The sequence below is a fragment of the Coenobita brevimanus genome, chromosome 48 (genome assembly GCF_032717465.1).
Source record: "Coenobita brevimanus isolate Jiangsu-jjx chromosome 48, ASM3271746v2, whole genome shotgun sequence".
NCBI classification, from domain to species: Eukaryota; Metazoa; Arthropoda; class Malacostraca; order Decapoda; family Coenobitidae; genus Coenobita; species Coenobita brevimanus.
In genome coordinates this window covers 12499408-12519285 of record NC_137001.1, presented here as the reverse complement: position 1 = coordinate 12519285, position 19878 = coordinate 12499408, and positions in this window count along the sequence as shown.

The window sequence follows — 19878 nt, the reverse complement described above, 5'->3', positions numbered from 1 at the left end:
TTGTGCTTTAAAAATAAAATATTTACTTGAGTAAAGTGGCATGGAAGACCAAGAAAAATGAGTATGGTTAATTATGTAGTAGTAGTAGTGGTGGTGGTGGTGGCGGTGGTAGTAGTAGTAGCAGTAGTAATAAAAGTAGTAGTAGCTGTTGTAGTAATAACAGTAATAACAGTGGTGGTGGAAGCAGTAGTTTTTTTTTTTTTTTTTTTTTTTATGTGTCCGACTCTGGGCAAAGGCTTCAGGGCCTATATCTTGGGGGCAGTAGCCTATCCCAAGGCCCAGTAGTCCTCCTACACCTCCACATGTCACCACTTCGGCACTAACACCCACCGTCCATATTGAATACATGCTAGGGCTGTCTCATACAGGACTGGTGTATTGGTATTAGCGGGGGTATTTTTACAACATGTCGGCGGGTCATCTGGTAGATCAGGAAAGTCTGCTTTTAGGAAATTCAAATCCTTAAACTGTCCCCTGCCCCAGCCAGGATTCGAACCTGGGTCCATCAGGACTGCAAGCCGCCTCTCTACCGATTCAGCCACCGCCTCCCCCTGTTGATAGTAGTAGTAGTAGCAGTAGTGGTGGTAGTAGTAGTAGTAGTAGTAGTAGCAACAGTTGTAGTACTAGTAGTAACAATATGGTGGTAGTAGTAGTAATGTTGGTGGTGGTGCTAGAGTAGTAGTACTGGTGACAGTAGGAATCGTAGTAGTACTTCAGTTCAGTTGAATTCAGTTAACTTTATTTAGCATTAATACACACACACACACACACACACACACACACACACACACACATATATATATATATATATATATATATATATATATATATATATATATATATATATATATATATATATATATATATATATATATATATATATATATATATATATATATATATCATTATCAGCAGTTTAGTGTCCACTGCAGGACCGGCCTATCCCTACCGAGGCAGGGACGATACAGCCAATGTATCTCTACCAAGTGGCTTGGGCTGTCTGATAGAGACTGTACGTTGTGTGAGAAATGCTTGTGAATGTAATTGTGGTGTTGGAGTGGCTTTGGATGTGTGTGTAGTCTGTGAACCAAGAGTAATTGGCCCACCTTAACCCGAATGGGTGCAACCATACTAGTATGCGACAAAGGATTAACCACAGCATCCCTTACGTCTGCCAAAGCGGTAAGTGGCTTGGTGAACACTACCCAAAGTTTTTACAACTCTGGTAGGAGGCGAACCCACGTCCACCAGCATATATATATATATATATATATATATATATATATATATATATATATATATATATATATATATATATATATATATATATATATATATATTACGGTGAAGCATTTTTACAATTTTTCCTATTTTTTGAGATGGGTAGTGCAGAAAAGTTGTCATTTCATGAGAAAAAATTGTGTTAAAACAATTTGTTCTAGGATGATATCTTTTACCGCCCCAAGCTGATTGAAATTTGAAAATTGACTCTCGAAAAATTGGCAACATACAGGTATGTGATATATCCCGAATTGATATTTTGGTGTATTTTCCTCTTGGGTGCTACTGAAATCTCTTGTTATACCTAGTAAATGATACATGCAAAGACATACTGATATATGATAATATCTTTTACTGCCCCAAGTCGTCTTAAGAAATGAAAAAAAAAAAATCAGTTTTTAAAAAATTCCTAAAATTCTAGTATGATGCATATAAGTTAGGGGTAGCTATAATATAAAAACTAAAAGCCGATATATCATTTGTGGAAAGGTACATCAATATAGCCTACAATAATGTCTTCCACTGCCCCAGTTAAAATCAATTTTACTTATTTCAGGAAGTTGGTCAAAAACTCTATAGTGTTCGGTCAGCAGCAACCCTGCAGTCTATGAGGACACATGTGCCGCACTGAGACAATAAGTACACAGAAGATTACAAGGCAAGGATTTGATTGCCCTGTTTTTGGTAAGCTTCCTCTATTGGACAGCCGATGCCTTCCTACTAACGAAGGCGTGATGAAACCTTGCTCTTGGGAAAGATAAGAGGGGAAAACATCATCTCAAGAACCTAAATGGAGTGACTGATGTCACTCCATCTGCTTATATTTGGAAGAAATATGGGGGTCGGCATCAGTTCCCACAGTCTCTTTCAACGAATGAAAGATATGTTAGACAGATATCACACAAAGTACAGAAACCTGTTGAAACCATACAACACCAGAAAGGACGACCCTGCTTATATTAAGAGAATTGATCTTTTCAGGGCAGATGGCCAGAAACTTTTCGACACTGCAACCAGCAAATGCTCCAGCAAATGTTGTTCATGTGGACGGATGAAAAAGGTACCACAGCAGGAGGTGAAGTTTCTTGCGGATTAGAGAGATCACAGGAAGATGGTAATTGGTTCTCTAGATAAAACAACACCTAGAAAGAATACCAAAAGGACTGAGAGAAGAGACGAAGAATTAGACCATGTAGCAAACCCTCAACCATCAACAAGTTGAACTATTCACATAGCTTCATCTACTATATATAGCAGCTCTAGCTCTACATCATCTACTGACGATTCCGATTTTGAGAGAATTCTGCCTGAAAAAGTGAAGAACACCACTCGGAAAAAATACAAACATCATGTCAAATTGCCTTCAGTACATTGCTTTGTGACTGGACAGTTGTATCTGATAGAACAACAGCATGTATCTCCAGTGCTGTTCTGAAAGATATTGGACTGATCAGTAAACAAGATGCATCTCAAGTCTCGCCTACAAATGCCTCGATTTGAAACTAAATAGCAATTTAGAACATCAATAGTTCCAGCAATGGTAGGGTGGATGGGCTGGAGGAGGACGGAACTCGAAATACAGCCACCTCCTTGCTGTGAGTTCTGGGTTATTTTTTCCTCAATATAAATGAGAAAAAATAAGCAAAGAGCTGTATATAAAATTCTGTTCAAGTAAATAATAGCTTAAAAACAGAAAATATATAGTCTGAGCTCTGGCAAGCAGTCATAGATGCAGTGTTTTTGACCAAGTTCCTGAAAATAAGTAATATTGATTTTCTTGAGGCAGTGGAAGATATTATTGTATATTGATGTACCTTTGCACAAATTATATTTAGGCTTTTAGTTTTCATATTATAGCTACCCCTAAATTATAGACGTCATGGTAGAATTTTAGGAATTATTTAATAATTACTGATTTTTTTTTTCATTTTTTCAGACGACTTGGGGCAGTAGCAGATATTATCAAATATCAATCTGTCTTTGCATGTGTCATTTACAAGGTATAACAATAGATTTCAGCGGTACCCAAAAAGAAATACACCAAAATATCAAATCCACATCACGTCTCATTAACTTTAATGAGATACGGACATCTGTTTGTTTTATATGGTTTTGGACCCACCATACTTTTACTATAATACATCTGTATCATTGTTATATAAGTTAGTACCATAAATTTATAAAGTAAGTTTCCTAGCTGTGTTGTATAGTGATCAGAGGTTATCGAAGTAAAACCTAGGCTAAATATACGGTAATGTTACTTTTCTTCTTAAAGCTTTTTAAAAACTTTGCTAGACTGTATAAAAGGTGATATTTTAAAAGTTGCTGAGCAGAATATTATTGTAACATTATGACAACTCACACAATGGGGAACACCAAATACTTTTTTTTTAACGAGTTTGAATATGCAGTCACAAATGTTTTAAAAATCCGAGAACTAAGGGTTTCTTTAACCCTTTGGCCGTGACCTATCTCTCTTTGGTCATTCCCCTGGATGCGGCTTAAGCCCTTAAAACATGAAAGTGCTAATTATAACCATGTTGCTACTTTTCTAATAGGAAATGACAGTGAAGTTCACAGTGAAGTTCCTCTTTTTTTACTCTGATAATGGTCCAATACTTTTTTCTACGACAAAATTGTGATTTTCTGAGATGAATGCGAAAATTAGTAAATTTAGTTTTTGTCTAATATTGCACTGATGATTAGATTATTTACTTTTAGCAAGGTTTTTCACTTGCATATATAGCCTACACTAGACACATGTACTCTGTCTGTTGTCATATAAAAGAAATCAAAACTTACCGTATTAGTAAAAAAAAAAAAAAAAAAAAAGTGTTTTTTCGCCTGTGGACTGTAGTCGCCTGACACGTCATGAGGAATAATTAACACGGTGACCACAGTCACCTAACACTGCCAAAAGGTTAATATCGTAGACAGATAATCCATAATCTGGCACACAATTCTGCTCCAAACAAAAACAGTAATGTTTCTGTGTTAACCTTCTTAAATTTTCCAAATATGGAGTAAAATTTTGCATAAAAGAATTTAATCTAAATTCAATGTCTTTTTGTCTGACAAGTTAAAAATTAGGTGGCCCAAATATTTATGATGTTCAACGACCTCATACTGATTTGTATTGAGGATACCGTGCATCAGACTCTGAGATGCCTCAAACACCATTAGTCTTGATCTATGTTTATTAATTATCACATAAAAGTATTTGTTCTTCAAATTTTTGGAATACCAAAAATAAACTGCCTTGTCATATGCCCATTATCACAATATATTGCTTCATAAAGCTAAAGCAACATCCAGTATTCATTTTTGACACCTTTTTGTAATTCCCCTAATACCCATTACACGGAATTCTAGCATGCTGATTTCTAAGCTAGTGCAATGTAAGTGCTATAAGATCGGGGGTAGTTCTCTATCGATTAAAATATTCCCTAACTTACATTATCAAAAGCTTTTGACATATCCATAAATGCAACATTTGCTTTTTTATTTTACCTGAGGTAAGGTCTGATAATTTTTAAAATAAAATGGGCATCACTAGTGGACATCTCTTTGTTAATACCAAACTGACTGAAAGTAAAATAAATATTTTCCTGTAAAATATCTAAAAAAATGCAACTGTAAAATCATTTAGAGACATGAAGAAACCATAACAGGTCTGTAATTAGCAATGTCTTGTATATTGCCTTTAACATCTTTCATAATAATAATGTAATGATACCTTTTACTAATTCTATTGGAATTAGGCAATGACTAAGACAAGTTTAAACTAAATAAAGTTTTCGCTAAACAATCATCAGTGCTATGTTTCAAGTGATGTGAATTAAGACCATCATGTCCCACTGCATTATTCAACCTTTTTATTGATTTTTTAACTCTATCCACGGAGTGTATTATATGACTCTTGCTTTGTACTGGCTGTACATCTTTAAATATATCAATCAAGTCTCTTTCATCTTCATCTGTTATCAAAACATCAGTGCCAAAGATTTTCCTATTAAATATTTCATTTACTTACTCTTCTCTTTCTTTCCCGTCAATAACCCTGGAAGATTCAGAATTATTGCGTTGCTTCTTGAAGTCCTTCCTGAAACTATTCATAATTTATCTTTGTTATGAAATTTTTCATGAACTGATCTAGAACACAATTTTGCATGAAATGATTTAGACCTTTCATTAACCCCATTTCTCACACAAGTAGCCAAAGCACATTTTAAAAATTTTCTACTCTCCTGCATTTTTCTAAAGCTTCAGTTTCTCTCTGTTTACCTTTTTCTAGCCCCCCCAAAATTATATATATATATATATATATATATATATATATATATATATATATATATATATATATATATATATATATATATAATTCTTCTTGTATGAAGTATGCAATATTTTAACATGTCGGTTCCATCCAGAAATAATTCTATATTTATTTACCTATTTTCTGCCAAATGAAAGTGGAGACTGATGTACTGCCTTTGTAATCTTTATGTAAGCCAGTTCTATATCAGAGAAATGGTTTCTGTTACGGCATTTATGTATATTACATTTTAATCCATTTAATATCAGAGAAATGGTTTTTATTACGGCATCCATGTATATTACATTTTAACCCATTCTATATCAGAGAAATTGTTTCTGTTATGGCATTTATGTGTATTACATTTTAACCCATTCTATATCAGAGAAATTGTTTTTGTTACGACATCTATGTATATGGATGTGTGTTTCTTGTGCTCTGTGGTTAAAGTATGTGGAAGAATTATGATTATTAATAGGAAATTGTGCTACAATAGGTAAATGATATGAACCATCATGTTGCACAGGACTTCAATATCAGCCGTTTTAGAGGAACTATTATTACTGCCAATTATACAGTCATGCCATCTTGTATAAACATCAAGATATACAATGAAAGTGAAGGTATTATTGTCCAACATGTTAACATCAATGTGCAAGTTAAATTATTCTCCATCATAAAATTGCTAAGGTATCTCCACGTCCTACCACAAATAGGGTCGCATTAAAATCACCTAAAGAATATTGTTATATCTACAGTTTGTTAAAATACACTCAGGTTTGCTAAGATTTTTTAAGTATAGCACTAGTATTCTGTTTTCCCATATATCACTTTTATTATAGCCATTAACTAGAAGAATATTGATATCTCCAGTTGACAACTCTATGACAATAATACTGGCTTCAGATAAAATAGCACAATGTAAGTGAGGTCTTTCTTCCATAAATAAACAAGACCTGCTTCAGATCTGCCACTACAAATCCTATGGATTCATTTCTATCATCAAACTACAGTATCTCACCAAACCTGTATTCAGTTTTTTTTATGCAAGAAAGAAGGAACCAAAGGCCAGGGGCCCGCAAACCGGTCCTTCCAAGAAAAAAAATAAAAACATATGAGAGCCAAATCCAAGATCCGTTCATTTCGAGATGCCTGGACACACTACATTTGAAAGACTGGAGATCATAGGAGGGAGGAAATACAGACAGAGGGAGACAGTTCCAGAGTTGACCTATTGCATAAATGAAGGACTGGGAGTAATGGTTAACTCTTGCATTAGAGAGTTGGACAGAAAAGGGATGAAAGTTTGTTGCTAGACGGATGCTATGCGCCCGACGTAGAGGTGGAGGGATGCAAGCAGACATTTCAGAGGAGCAGTGACCATTGAAGTAGCGATAGAAAAAAGTTAAAGATGCAAAAATGCGGCAAAGAGACAGAGGTTGAAGGGAGCCAGTAAGAGAAGAAGAGTTGATGAGATGAAAGGCTTTTGACTCCACCATACTGAGAAGAGCTGTATGTGGGGAGCCTCCTCACACATGAGAGTTATACTCCACACAGGGGCGGATAAAGCCCCTGTATAGAGTCAACACTTGTGCAGGGGTAAAGAAGGTATGGAGTCGGCTTAGCACACCTAATCTCTTGGAAACAGATTTTACAAGAGATGTAATATGATCTTTCCGAGATAAGTCCCGAGTGAATAAAACCCCAAGCATGTTCAAGGATGATGCAGGATTGAGCTGGATAATTTTAAACATTAGTGGATACTCCTGTGGAAGATTGTGCTGGGTTGATAAGTGTAAAAATTGACTTTTTGATACATTAAAAACAAGATTGTTTTTACCCCAGTCAGAGATACCAGCCAAGTCAGACATTAGGTTTGCCATTGCCTCATCCCTTGTCTGTTGGAGCAACTGCTGAGACGGACTTTGCAGGAACCAAATGGAAAGGTGAAGGGTGGAATCATCAGTGTACGAGTGGATAGGGTTAGATGTACAGCTTAAAACGTCATTGATGAATAGAAGGAAGAGAGTCGGTGATAGGACAGAGCCCTGAGGAACACAGCTGTTCATAGATCTAGGAGAAGAACGATGGCCGTCTACAACAGCGGCTATAGAACGACCAGAAAGGAAGCTAGAGATGAAGGCACAGATGAAATGATAGTAACCGTAAGAGGACAGTTTGGAAATTAAAGATTTATGTCAGACTCGATCGAGAGCATTTGAGATGTCAAGTGCGACAGCAAAGCTTTCGCCAAAGTCCAGAAAGGAGGATGACCAGGAGTCTGAAAGGTAGGTGAGAAGATCGCCAGTGGAGCATCCCTGACGGAACCCATACAGATGATCAGAAAGAAGGTTGTGATAGGAAAGATGCTTTAATATTGTTCTGTTAAGAACTAACTCGAAAACTTTTGAGATACAGGATGTTAAAGCAATTGGACGATAGTTAGAGGGTTGGGAATGGTCACTCTTCTTTGGGACTCGCTGAATGACAGCAAACTTCCTGCAAGAAGGAAAGGTACAAGTTGACAGACAAAGGCAAAAGAGTTTACCTAGGCAGTGTGTAAGCACAGAAGCACAGTTCTTGAGGACAACAGGAGGGACTCCATCAGGCCCATATGCCTTGTTAGTATTAAGGCCAGTGATTGCAGAAAATATATCAGGTGAAGAAAGTTTAATGTCAACAATGAGGAAGTCAGAGGGGGGAAGTGATGGGGGAACAGCAACTGCATCATCTAAGGTGGAATTGGAGGAGAAAGTCTGAGCGAAGAGATCTGATTTATCAGTAGAAGAAATAGCTACATAGCCATCAGAATAGAAAAGAGGAGGGAAGGATGATGAGGTAAAGATGTTAGAAAGGTTTTTCACAAGGTGCCAGAAGGAGCGGGAAGAGTTCGAGTTGGAGAGTTGGGACATTTAGTATAGATGAAATTATTTTTAGCAGAGCAAAGAACAGATTTGGCATGATTCTGGGCAGAAACATAGGCAAGATGTTATTCAGGGTGGTTGGTTCTGATACCTTTTATAGGCCCTCTCCTTGTTGCGAACAGCATTAGAACAAGCGTGATTAAACCAAGGCTTTCTTGCCTTAGTCAAAGGATATGAGAAGGGAATGCATGCTTCTATGACAGAGTATAACTTCCATAAAGTGCAATGCACACTCAGATGGCTCCCGGCCATGGAAGCAATAATCATTCCAGGGAAAATTAAAGAAGTAATGCCTGAGGGCCTCCCAATCCGCAGCTCCAAATTGCCACAGTCGACGTTTCTTTGGAGGGTCCACAGGCCGTACCAGAGAGATAGGACAGGTTTAGGCAATTAGGTTGTGATTGGAGGAGCCCAAGGGAGAGGAAAGATTAACGATGTAAGCAGAAGGATTAGTTGTAAGGAAGAGGTCAAGTATGTTGGAGCTCTCTCCAAGGTAGTCAGGGGTACGGGTAGGGTGCTGTACAAGCTGCTTTAGGTCATTAAGGATAGAAAAGATATTGGCTTGTTCACCAGGTGGATCAGTGAAAGGAGAGGAGACCCGAAGGTGGTGGTGAACATTGAAATCTCCTAGAATGGAGATTACAGAGAGAGGAGAAATGGATAGAATGTGTTCCACCGTAGAAGATAGTCGAAGAATGATTCACAGTCAGTAGAATTAAGTGATAAGTATACAGCACATATATATTTAGTTAGAGAATGACAAGAAAGCCGAAGCCAGAGAGTAGAGAATTCAGAATAACCAAGTTCAGGAACACAAGAGCAAGATAAATCGTTCCTTACATAAACATAACCACTTTTGGCTTTGAAATGAGTATAGAGAAAGTAGGAGGAAACAAAAGAGGGTTTGCTGTCATTTGGCTCAGACAGCTGTCTCAGACAGGAAAAGAAGGTGAGGTTTAGAGGAGGAGAGGTGATGTTTGACAGAAAGTTAGAGGACAGGCCGCGAATGTTGCAGAAATGAAGAAGTGAGTCAGACAATGGTTCCAGGCATCTCTCTGAGTCGTCACCGGGAAAGGGGCAGATGGTGGGGGAATTTATGCCCCCCCCCCACCGGGAACTCCAAGGCCAGATTTAATTGTGCCATTTTCCGTTATTTTTTTATATATTTTTTTTGGGGGGAGAAGGAATTGTCGTGTGTACTGTGCATGTAGTTTGCTGTAAAAATATAATATCATAGAAATAATGTGTCAGTTCTCTGACTACATCAATATTCTTCCTGAAAGAACATCAATTATAAGAATAAATATCATTAACCATTATAACCTGTAGTGGAGAAGGGAGGAAAAGTGAGCAGATGGAGAGAACACTTTAAGGAACTGATAAACATACATAATGAAAGCAAAAGAAAGATAAAAGTCTATCTATCTGTCTATCTATTGCCAGATGTCTCAGTCTCGTAAGAGGTGGCCACTAACAAATCGCCTCAACATCGCCCTGTCCAATGCCACTTCACTGCCTTGCTCCCAGCCCACCCCCCTCTCATATACCTGTCCACTCCATCCTTCCATCACATCCTCGGCCTCCAACTCCCTCTCCTCCCTCCACCACATTCGCATACACTCTCCTCGTTATTGTCTCACTCTCCATCCTCTCCACGTGGCCAAACCATCTCAATGTAATTCTCCAAATGCATTCTATCTCATCCACATCCTCACCACAGCGCTCCTTCACTCCCTCATTTGTTAGTCTGTCTCTTCATGTAACTCCACATACTTCTTTCAATAATTCATTTCCACTGCTCTCACTCTTGACTTGTATCCTTCCAACAAGGTTGAAGTTTCACTTCCATACGTTAAAGTTGATATCACAATACTGTCCTGCAGTGATTTTTATACCTCCATGTTCACTTCTCAGTTCCTTATCACTGCCTTCAAAGAACCAGCAACCTTTCATCCCGGTTTTACCCTTTCAAGCACTTCACCCTCTAAACTTCCATCCTCATTCATCACACTTGCCAAGCACTTAAACACATCTTACATTTCCTCCTTATCCAGCCTCACTGTACAGTCAGTGACTTCACGTCTCTCAAAGACCATAACTTTACCCTTCCCTATATTCACCTTAGATTCCGTTTCTTACTCATACTCCCAAACTCCACCAAGGCTTGCAGTTCACCTTCATCCTCACTTAACAATAAAGTATCATCCGCAAACAACAGTACAGGGAGTTCCCAAAATGCCCTGTCTTATTAGCATTGCTCCAACATCAACTGCCCTACCTCGTATCTCTTTTAAAATCCCATTCATATACAAACTGAACAACCATGAGGACATGACACATCCCTGTTTCAATTCAACATTCAGATAGAAAAAAATCACTCATTTCACTATCCACACACACACTGCAGTCTTAGCACCCTTATACATACCCTTCACGGCATTCAGCAACTTGCCATTTCATCCATTTATCCTTAATATTTCCCATTAAAAAAGTACTGTACATGATGTATATTTTCCATAAAAAAAGTAGAGAAAATTAGATGATGTGTATTCCAGTTTCACTCAGTTACCGCCGGCATGTCACAAGGATCAGTTCTGGTTTCAGCCTTATTCCTGTCTAGCTGTCTATATACCTAGAGCTGCTTCCTCCAGTTCATATTAAAGGTCTCTTATCTGTCACTCATAATCCCATCCATCCATATGCAGATGACTCAATACTTCACAGTCCATTCACACTTAAACACCCATTCACAAAGTTTAATATCTCTAACTCACAACTCAGTACAGCCATCTCCATAAACCAAGACTTATTTAAGATCACTGAATGGGCACAGAACAACCTTGTCTCATTTAATGCTAGTAAAACCAAATATATATATAATTTAGTAACAGACAGATATTGCCTGATTCCTATATTACCTTCTAAGCTACTATATAATATTCCTATCTCCAAAAGTACTGAAACTCTCGGTGTTTCACTTAACAATGCTCTCAGCTGGACCTCTCATGTCAGATCACTTGCTAAAGCCTCCTCAATGAAACTTTTATTACTGTAAAAAGTTCGTAGCTTCTTCACTGACGAGCAGTTAACTATAGTTTACAAGAGTCATGTATGCTCTCAGCTGGAATATTTGTTCACTCTTGGGGAATGGATGTGGAGAGATTGCACTAAAACAAGTATACAAATTTCAGAACAAAGCTATTAGAATTATTAATAACCCTGTTATTACAATTACAAATTAACAACCTCCCCTACGTGTAAGAAGGAATGTTGAATCCCTTGCATTATTTTACAGATACTTTTATGGCAAATGCTCAGGCGAGGTTGCATCCATTGTGCCACCTCTCCATGCCTTCCCCTGTGCTACACGGGCATCTGGTAGTGCTCATGACTGGAATGTCACACTGCCATATTGCAGAACTTCCCCCTACCAGAAATCTTACATTCTCAAAACTGCATATCTTTGGAACTCTCTTCCCCAGAGTGGTTTCCCCCTCAACTTCAACCTACAGCTGTTCAAGTCCAACTGTTACAGATTTTTTATGAATGGAGTACATCAGCAGTCTGGTTTATGGATTATTTTTTTAATCATTTGTTTTTCCGTCCTCAGTTCTTTTTTTTTTTTTTTTTTTTTAGGCGGTTGGGAAATGTCTGGGAGATGGAGGGAGATGAGAAAGGAGGAAGAGGTCGTAAGGGAAGTAGTGGAAGCAATGAGGAAAGTCAAAATGGGGAATCCCCATGAATTGATGCAGTGCGTGTGGAATGCTGACGCATGGGAGAGAGATAATAACAGAATTGATATGGATGATGTGCAGTTGGCCTGGGAAGAAGGCAGTGTCTCAGAGGTTTGGAAGTCAGGTATAATTATTCCCGCGTACAAATGAAAAGGGGAAAAAGAAGAGTGTGATAATCATAGAAATTTGTTTTCTTAGTGTAACAGGAAAAGTATATGGTAGTATGCTTATTGACAGAGTTAGGAATATAACGTTTGGAGTTATCTGGAGAGGAACAGTGAGGTTTTAGGAAGGGAAGTGGTTGTGTATATCGGATATACATCCTTAGATCTTTAGTGGAAAAGATCCTACAGAAGGGAAAGATGTTGTATGCTGTCTTCATGGACTTGGAGAAAGCATATGACAGTGGATAGACAAAGAATGTGGAAAATAGTGAGAATATGTGGAATAAATGGGAAGTTGTTGAATGCCGTGAAGAGTACTGTACGTAGGAGGGTGCTAAGGCTGCAGTGCATGTGGATAATGGACTGAGTGAATTTTTCTCTCTGATTGTTGGATTGAAACAGGGATGCATCATGTCTCCATGGTTGTTCAGTCTGTATATGGATGGGGTTATAAATGAGATACAAGGTAGGACAGTGGAGGTTGGAGCGGCTCTAATAAGAGAGGGCAGTGTTTGGAAACTTCCTGCACTGTTGTTTGCAGATGATACTGTATTGTTAAGTGAAGAAGAAGGGGAACTGCAGTCCTTGAATTTAATTATTTAAAATAACATGGCGTCACAACTGCTTGGTCATATGGCGCCGAAAATATGTAAATACATATTTACATATGTGCACACAATACATACATATACACACATTGAATTATCCCAGGACACGGTAATGAACATAAAAACAGGAAAACCTGACAAAAATTACACTGAAGGAGGCCCGCCTCCCTCATGAAATTAAAAACTTCAGATGAAAAGAAAGAGGCTCCCCAAAGCACGAAGACAGTAGGTGTCATCCACCCATCTATGATTATGGAGGAACCTCCGATGCAGGTCCCCCAGACTCAGACACTTGACCAGCAAGTGCCAGGTAGTAAGGGGGACAAGGCAGTCATCACAAAATGGCTGGTGCCCACCACACATTAGGAACGCATGACTTAACTAGGAGTGCCCAATGCAAAGTCTTCTCACAGCTTGAGAAGGGATAGAGGACTTAGAGCCCATAAAAAACCTGCAGAAACGCACCTCTGGGAGCAACCATGGTGCAATCCTGAGAACCTGGACAGGGCAGGCTGGCCATATGGAAGGACTAAAGTACCCCATTATCTGCCTAACCCTGTACCCAAAAGGACATGGAGCACGAGGATAAGAATCATAATATTTAAAAAATGACTGCTTAGATACACAAACTGTTGTGAGCGAGTCTGGCATGCGTCTCAGGCGGTTCCAGCAACTAATGACGAAGGAATTGTGCTGCAAACCCAGGGGAGACACTCCAACCTCCACCAACAAGCTAGGGATTGGGGAGGACCTAAAAGCCCCAGTAGCAAGTCGCAAACCAGCATGGTGTATAAGATCAAGAACCTTAATTCGAGGCACAGGAACAGAAGAGTAAACCTCACAAGCACAGGCAAGCTTATATCCCATCAACGCCTGATACTGGTGTAGGAGAGTCTTACGATCAGCACCTCAGTGGGTATGGGACAAAACCTTTAATAAATTCATAGCCAGCATACAAGACACCTTCAGATGTTGCGAGTGTGAAGCCGGCAGTCAAACTTTAGACCAAGAAACTTAGTTTCCTCCACACACTGGAGCCAGCCAGGCCCGTAGCCAGGACTTGAAATTTGCGGAGGTCATCTCCATCGCAGGGAGGGCTGTATTTTTTTATACTATTCCTTCCAGGTATATTTCTTCTAGAATGTATTGTATGAACATGTAATTAACTAAATATATGCTGCATTATACTGGTGTAAGCACTAAAACCAGCTTAAATCAGTGTTTTGGTACTAAAATGAACGTTATTCTTACCGTACCTCTACGCGTGAACGTCACTTATATATCTATGGAACTGATCATAAGGCCAAAAATTCCAATGGAAGAATTATCTTATTTGTTCAGATTATTTTGACCTGGGGAAACTGATATTGTCTAAGAGTATATTAACACTCTCAGCCACAAGGAGTTTTTTGTGATAAAAAAAAATCTTCTGGCCTTAGCCAGAGTAAAATGCAAAGTCCGTTTATGAGGCTGATGTTAAACGCCAGGTGTGAGAGTCACGACTGTCGTCGCCCAGGAGAGAGAGAGAGAGAGAGAGAGTGAGATTGATTGATTGATTGTAGTAGAAACTGGCGGCGCAACTGCTAAGGACATATGACGCCGGACAACAAGCTAAAACATGCGGCAAAGAAATAGTGCATAATCGATATTAAGTTAATAACTTTTTCTAGAAATAAAACACTGAAAATAATAAAAGAATAGTTAAAAGAGAAAACAATTTCTTATAAAAGTGGAAGGAGGCCCGCCTCCTGAAGAAAACCAAAAACATCAGTAAAATCACTATGGGCTCCACCAAGCATCGAGGAGAGACAGTAGGCACCATCTACCCCTGTACGCCTATGAACGAATCTCCAACGCAGGTCCCCCAAACTTGGACACTCGACCAGCAAGTGACGGACAGTAAGGGGAACAAAGCAATCTTCACAGTATGGTTGAGTCTCGCCACTCATCAGAAACCCATGTGTAAGCCGAGAGTGCCCAATGCGAAGCCTAGCAAGAGCTACCTCCAATCGCCGAGGCATGGAAGGGAGAACCCTTGGCACAACCACTCTCTGGAAGACCTCTTTCAGTTTATTATGAGCAACACCATCCCAGTGTTTCTGCCAACACACATGCATTCTGTCCCGCAAGTAAGGTGTTAGATCAGATGCAGGAAGCGGATATTCTGTTGGAGGCTGTTGAGTAGCCGCAGCCTTGGCCAATGCATCCGCAGTCTAACTGCCCACCACACCAACATGTGTGGGAACCCAGCAAAAATCCACGCTCTTCCCCCGACGATGAATGAGGAACAGCCACTCCAAAATAGCAAAAACTAAGGGATGGGAAGAGTTAAAAGAGTCCAGGGCCAAAAGCGCCCCTTAAGAGTCGTTAAAAATAGTAAAATAATTGTCAGGGTGGACAAACACCAACTTCAAGGCTAAAATGATGGCTGACAACTCTGCAGTAAAAACTGACGCAACCAAAGGAAGACTACCTCCATGGCTAAAATTGGGAAATACCACTCCAAAACCAACACCTGATGCGGATTTAGAGCCATCAGTATACACAGGCAAAGAACCAACCATGACTAGAGGCATGTTCTAAAAATAACTTTAAAAGACACTGAGGAGAGACCAAATCCTTTGAACCCGCAATAGGCCTGCAGAAAGTTACCTTGGGCAATATCCAAGGCGCAACCCTTGGGATCCGAACAGGACTGACAAGTACTGCCGACAAACGAAACCCCTCCATTATATCCTGAACCCTATAGCCAAATGGACGAGGCATGCGAGGGTGTTTGCTATAACACAAAAGACAAGACTGTTTCATCACACCCTCACAGACAAGTGAATCTGGAAGGCGACGAATCCGGAGCCAGCACCTACTGCAACAGACTGACGCAGTAGATCTAAGGGAGGCACACCAGCTTCCACCAATAAGCTGGGAATTGGAGACAACCGAAAAGCCCCAGTTGCAAGGCGAAGACCAGTATGATAGACAGCATCTAGAGTTTTTAGTCTTGATTCTGTGGCAGAGGAATATACCTCACAGCCATATGACAGCTTAGAGGTTACAAATACTTGAAACAAATGCAAGAGCGTCCTCTGATCAGCACCCCAAGAGGTATGGGACAGAACCCTCAATAGATTGAGAGCCTTCATACATGATGTTTTAAGATTTGCCAAGTATGAGACCCATGTCAAACGGCAATCAAAAGTCAGGCCCAAGAATTTCGTCTCTGTCACACAACGGAGTCTCCTGCCACAAAGCTGGAGATCAGGGTCCGGGTGTACCCCTCTCATCCTACAGAAGTGCATAGCCACAGTCTTTGAAGGGGAAAACCGAAAACCCTTGGAAGTGGCCCAGGCAGAAATCTTCTCTAAAGCAAGTTGCATACGCTGCTCAATAGCAGACATGCAGGAGCCAGAAAACCATATAGCTAAGTCATCCACATAAAGGGATGAGGATACCCCAGCAGGCACAGTGTCAATGATACCACTGATGGCCACTGCAAACAGGGAAACACTTAAGACACTCCCCCGTGGGACACCTTCCTCCTGGCACAATGGCGCAGAGAGGGTAGAACCCACATGGACCCGAAATACACGATCAGTCAAGAAGTCTCCAAGCAACACAGGCAGGCGACCACGTAAACCAAAGGCATGAAGTTGTTGGAGGATGCCATGGCACCAGACAGTGTCATAAGCTTTGTCAAGGTCAAAAAACACAGCCACAAGATGTTGCTTGGAGGCAAAAGCTTCAGAGATTGACGCCTAGAGCCTGATAAGGTTGTCTGAAGTGCACCGTAATTTACGGAAACCAATCTGCGACGGAGAGAGAAAGCAACCCTTCTCCAGAAACCACATAAGCCTGATATTGACCATCTTTTCGAACAGCTTGCACACACATGATGTTAAAGTGATAGGGCGATAGTTGGAGACTTGGGAATGGTCTTTACCAGGCTTGGGAAAGGGGAGGACAATACCCAACTTCCAACTCCTCGGAATAGAGACCTCACTCCAAACCCTGTTAAAAAGGTCCAATAAAAACTGAAGTGAATCAGACGGAAGATGACGCAGCATAGCGTATGGAATATCATCAGGCCCAGGAGCAGTGTCACGACACTCTGAAAGGGCAGCACGCAGCTCATGGAGGCTGAAATCTAAATTATATGGCTCTCCGCTACGAGAGCAAAAGTCAAGACCCAGCCTCTCCTGATTTCTACGAAAGGTAGCAAATGGTTGAGAAGGATCCTTTGAGGAGACAGCGTAAAACTGATCTGCAAAAGCAGAGGCTACTGCATCTGGTGCAGACACAAGTTCTCCGTGAAGGCGAAACACCGGAGGGGAGGGGGGTGAGAACCTACCAGAAATCTTGCACACCTTTTTCCACACCACAGACATTGAAGTTGAAGATGTAATTGTAGAAACATACGACCTCCATGAGTTATGGCGAGCATTCTTCGTAACCCATCTATAGTGAGCACGTGCTTTGCAAAACTGTATTTTTAGAAAAACAACATTACGATTGGCAAAATACCAACGAGCAGCTGCTTTGTAAGTTCCCTTTGCTATGGAGCAGTCATCATTCCATCATGGCACAGGTCTCCGGGAAAAAACACCAGAAGTCCGTGGGATAGAATGAACCCCTGCTGAGAAAATGGTCTTAGTAAAATAACATTTGGCATCATCGATAGTTGAAAAATCAGTAACCCTGTTGGCAAATACACATAGTTCCTCAAAGAGTGACCAATCAGCCCTGTCCAGACACCACCGTGGCAGACGGGCTACAGGAACACAGCAAGTAGGCTGGACCAGTACAGGATAATGGTCACTACCACATAGATCATCCAAAACCTCCCAAGAAAAATCAAGGGCACAGTTAGAGGAGGAGATTGTAAGGTCAATGACAGAATACGTGCCAGTCTGAACATGAAAATGGGTCGGCCTTCCATCATTTAGGACAACCAAATCTAAATCCCCAACCAAAGAGGCAAGAAGATCACCCCGGGGATTTGAAAGTGAGTCACCCCACAAAGGATGGCGGCCATTAAGGTCACCAAGGAGTAGGAAAGAGGGTGGAAGTTGGCTGATAAGGGTTTCTAGATCAGCACGTATAACAGGAACGGAAGATGGAAGGTACAGACAACAGATGGTATAGCACCTCCCAACGTGCATCTGCACTGCTAGAACTTGAAAGGGGGACTGAATCTCAAAGGAAATAAGGGGGACATCAAAACGGCACAAAATTGCACATCCACCACTGTGACCACCAGGAGAAGATGCATGGAAGACCTCATACCCCCTAATAGAAGGGAACTGTCTGTCCCCCACCATTGTCTCCTGAAGACACACACATAGTGGGTTCAGAGCAGAGAGTAATAACTGCAATTCCTCCCAATTTGCCATGGCACCTCTACAGTTTCACTGAAGACAGATTGGTACCGATTGAGCCATAGTGATTAGTATTAAATATTATGAACTTAGAAAGCTATGTAGCAACCTCGTTGGGAAGGGAGTGAAAGCCCTTCTTCTTAGGCGTGGAGCTCTGCCTCACCAACCGAGAAGGCAATGAAGATTTAGAGTTTCCATGGGTGGAAGTACCCCTGCCCTGAGACATGTCCTGCCCATCGCCAGAATGAGTCTGAAGCACAGAGACCTTCGTGGAAGACCCACGTGCCCCGTCCGCACACCCATGTGAGGGTTCAGCTGGCACCTCGGGGCCAACCAAACCCCCCCCCAACCAAATCAACCAAAGGTTGGCCGTTGGGTGATGGGTCAGAGGGAGCAAGCAACTGAGCTCTATGAGTAGCTAAAGACCCAGGCCCTACCACACCTGAGGAAGAGGCAGGGACGGGAATCCTAGTAGGGCCATCATGAACACCCACAGACTTAGTCGTCACCACTGGCTGGGTTGTCGAGCGAGGAGCCCCCTCAGAATCCTCATGCGGTACAGAAGTTTGAACCTTAGAAGGAGGGGAGTCACCCAAAAACTCCTCACTCCTCACTCGTTTGAGGTTGGCAGATGCAACCTCCATCTCTGCACCAGAACTTAAAGCATTAGAAACTATAGTGCCACACTGTAAAGAAGAGTGAGCAACAGTAGCAGAGCGGGCAGATGGTACAGGAGCAGCAGTCGGTACCGGAGTAGCAGCCGATACAGAAGTATGAGAGATGCTGGGTTTTTTGGATATGTCAGGACAAGGATGCACAGGAAGGACATTGGGAGTTTTGGATGTGTCAAAGCAAGGTGTAGCATCGCATGGGTGTTTGTCACAGGAGGAACCGGAGGAACTGGGATGGGGAAGGCACTCCCAGATGCTGGAAGAACCACCGCAGAGAGGACACCCCCAGAGACAGGAGGCACCTCCCTGGAGGAAGCACAGCTGCTTCTAGGCTGCACTCCCTCAGTGGAACCCCCGGGTGAGAGGGCCGGGATGTAGAACCCCCAGAATTTGATGGGGCATTGTGTGATGGCAGGGGGACCTGCCGGGTAGCTTATGGTGAGACAATACAGCAGCAAAGGTAACCCCAGGGTGAATGAACCGCTCCCTTACCCTGGCCTTTGCCTCAGAAAAGGAAATTTTCTCCTTCGTTCGGACAGAAATAATCTCATATTCATACTTGTATACTTCGCAATCCCTTGAGGAGGCTGCATGTGCTCCTCCACAGTTCAAACATTTAGAGGGTTGAGAACAATCATCTATACTATGAGAAGTTCCACCACAATTTCCACAAACCTCAGGAAGGCCAGACGCTTCCTGCCTTCAAGAATGGCGAACATGACCAAACCTTTGACAATAATAGCACCTTCTAGGTCGGGGAACATAAAGTTTAACATTAAGCTTCCACCATGCAGCGGTGATGACCTCTG